The sequence below is a fragment of the Pteropus alecto genome, unplaced genomic scaffold (genome assembly GCF_000325575.1).
Source record: "Pteropus alecto unplaced genomic scaffold, ASM32557v1 scaffold166, whole genome shotgun sequence".
Taxonomy (NCBI): Eukaryota; Metazoa; Chordata; class Mammalia; order Chiroptera; family Pteropodidae; genus Pteropus; species Pteropus alecto.
In genome coordinates, this window is record NW_006439757.1 from 8,483,534 (window position 1) to 8,486,872 (window position 3,339).

The window sequence follows — 3,339 nt, forward strand, 5'->3', positions numbered from 1 at the left end:
AAATTCCAGTCCTGTATCACAATCAGGATACTGATGTTGATATAGTCAAAACAGAACATTTCCATCTCCACAAGGGCCCCTCATGTGGCTTTTTTGTAGCCACGGCCTTTTCCTTTCCACCCCCATCCTCTTCCTAACCCCTGGAAGCTACAGATTTGTTCTCCATTTCTGTAATTTTGTCATTTCGAGAATGTCACATAAATGGAATCACAAGGTTTATGACTTTGGTAACTGGCTTTTTTTCAATTAACGTAATTCCCTGGAAATTCATCCAAAGTGTCGTTGTGTATCAATAGTCTGTTCCTTTTTGTCACTGAGTAGTATTCCATGGTGGGGATGTATCACATTTTAAATTTTTTTCAATTACAGTTGACATTCAACATTCTATTACTTTCATGTGTATAGGATAGCAGTTAGACATTTATATAGCTTATGAAGTGATCTCTCCAATAAGTCTAGTACCCACTTCACACCATACGTAGTTATAAAATATTATTGACTATATTCCCTACGCTATACTTTACATCCCCATGAATATTTTGTAACTACCAATTTATACTTAATCCCGTCCCCTGTTTCACCAGCCCCTTCCCATCTGATAACCACCAGTTTGTTTTCTGTATCTATGAGTCTGTTTCTGTTTTGTTTAATTTGTTTTTTAGATTCTACATATAAGTGAAATCATATGGTATTTGTCCTTCTCTGACTTATTTTACTTAGCACACTATCCTCTAGACCCATCTCATGTTTTTGCAAATGGCTAGAGCTCATTCTTTTTTATAGCTGAGTAATATTCCATTGTGTATATATACCACAGCTTCTTTACTTATTTATCTATCAATGGACACTTAGGATGCTTCTATATCTTGGCTACTATAAGTAATGCTGCAATGAACAGAGGGATGCATATATCTTTTCAAATCAGTGTTTTAGATTTCTTCAGACAAATACCCAGAAGTGGGATTACTGGGTCATATGGTAGTTATATTTTTAATTTTCTGAGGAAACTTCATACTGTTTTCCATAGTGACTATATCAATTTGCAATTCCACCAACACTGCACAAGGGTTCCCTTTTGTCCACATCCTTGCTAACACTTGCTGATTTATTGATGATAGACATTCTGACAGGTGTGAGGTGATATCTCATTGCGATTTTAATTTGTATTTCTCTGATTACTAGTGACATTTCTTATCTTTTTATATGTCTATTGGCCATCTGTATATACTCTTTGGAAAAATGTCTATTCAGGGATTCTGCCAATTTTTTAATCAGATTGTTAATTTTTTTTTTTTTTTTTGGTGTTAAGTTGTATGAGTTCTTTATAAATTTTGGATATTAACCCTTTATCTGATGTATTGTTGGTGAATATCTTCTCCCATTCAGTAGGTTATCTTTTCCTTTTATTAATGGTTTCTTTTACTGTGCAAACACTTTTTAGTTTGATGTATTTTTCTTTTGTTTCCCCTGACCAAGGAGACATAACCAAAAAAATACACTAAGAGCAATGTCGAAGAGTTTATTACATATGTTTTCTTCTAGGCTTTTATGATTTCAGGTTTTACACTTAAGTTTTTAAACCATTTTGAGTTTATTCTTGTATATGGTGTAGGAAAGTGGTCTAGTTTCTTTTTTTCCCATGTATACGTCCAGTTTTCCCAACAACATTTATAAGAGAGACTGTATTTATCCAGTTGTATATTCTTGCTTCCTTTGTCATAGATTAATTGACCATATAGGCATGGGTTTATTTCTGGGCTCTCTTTTCTATTCCATTGATCTATGTATCTGTTTTCATGCCAGTACCATACTGTTTTGATTACTGTAGCCTTGTAGTATAGTTGGATATCATGTAGCATGATACCTCCAACTTTGTTCTTCTTTCTCAAGATATTGTGGGTACTCCTCTTTCTGGCACTACTGCTGAGGGGTAGGGAGCCTGGTGTGAACCTGGAATCCCTCACTCCTCATGGGGTGCCACTGCAACCAAGATAGCCCTCTTAATTCTTACCCACCACATGTGGGTGTGGGGCTGGCCCGTTGCATGTCTCCACCCACCCTACCAATCTCCACCTGGCTTCTTTATATATTTAGTTACAGGAGTTCTGTTCAGCTAGTCTATATGTGGTTCTCAAGGGTGTTGGTTCTGTAATTTACTTGTAATTCTGATGTGGTCATGAGAAGAGAGCACAGCATTTACTTATTCTGTCATCTTGACCAGACGTTGTAATTCATTTAACTATTTATCTATTGAAGGACATCTTGGTTGTTTCTATTAATGGAATTTAAATTCTAAGTTAACATTTATAAAGTTTCTTCTACCTATTTCTACAGCCTCCCAGGGCTTTAGATCATCATGTTCCACAAATGCAAATCTTCATACTTTACAAACATGTGGTTTTCCTCATTTAGTAGCATTTCTCTTGGTTTATATCCTCATGGACTATTTTTTTGCATCCATGTAGAAGTTATTTTTATGTATCCAAATCCAGAAGAGATGACCGTCTATGTTCTCTGTTGCATCTTGATCTAGCCTTGAAGAGCAGGGGAGAAGTCATGGCCCCAGTGACCATGAGGAGAAAGACTCGCCCGATCCCACAGATGGGCCTCTATCTCCCGTCTACTGCAAAACACCCCTGCAAATGTGCTTTTCATACTTCAGTCTTCAGATGCAAAGACAACATAATTATGAGTCCCCACGTCACCAGACCCTTAGGAGCAATGCTCTCTTCCACACTTGTACACAATATGGCCAAAGATAATCCACTTCCTTCTTCCAAGGGTTGTGCCTGAGAACTAATTTTCTTAACATAACTCACACATGTTCCCAATTTATCAAAGAGGACATGGATACTGGTCATAATTCACAAGTGGAAAAAGCAAAAGAGAAACTGTGCATGCTTATCTCAGAGACAACAACAACAAAAAGAAACATACAGTGGTTTCTTGTAGTAGATCAGGTATTTCCCAAATGTGTCTATTCAATAAATATTTATGGAGTGGCCAAACACCCTGCTGAATATTGTGAGGTATATAACACCAAGACGACATAGCTCTCAATCTTGGGATATTAGACTTATTATACCCTGACCAAGAACTCAAATGGAAAGGACAGGTGAGAATAACAAGTGATCTCTTCCTGGTCAGTGACTGAATGTTAACAGATGTGATGATCTGGGAACGTCCTCTGTTTAAAACAGAGCTCCTCAGTCAGTGTCACCTCTGCGGGGAGAGAAGAGCGGGGCATATATAATCATACATAACCAATTATATATTTATATCATAGATATATAATTATATACATCACCAACAGGTATAAAAACTTGTTGCTTCAAGAAG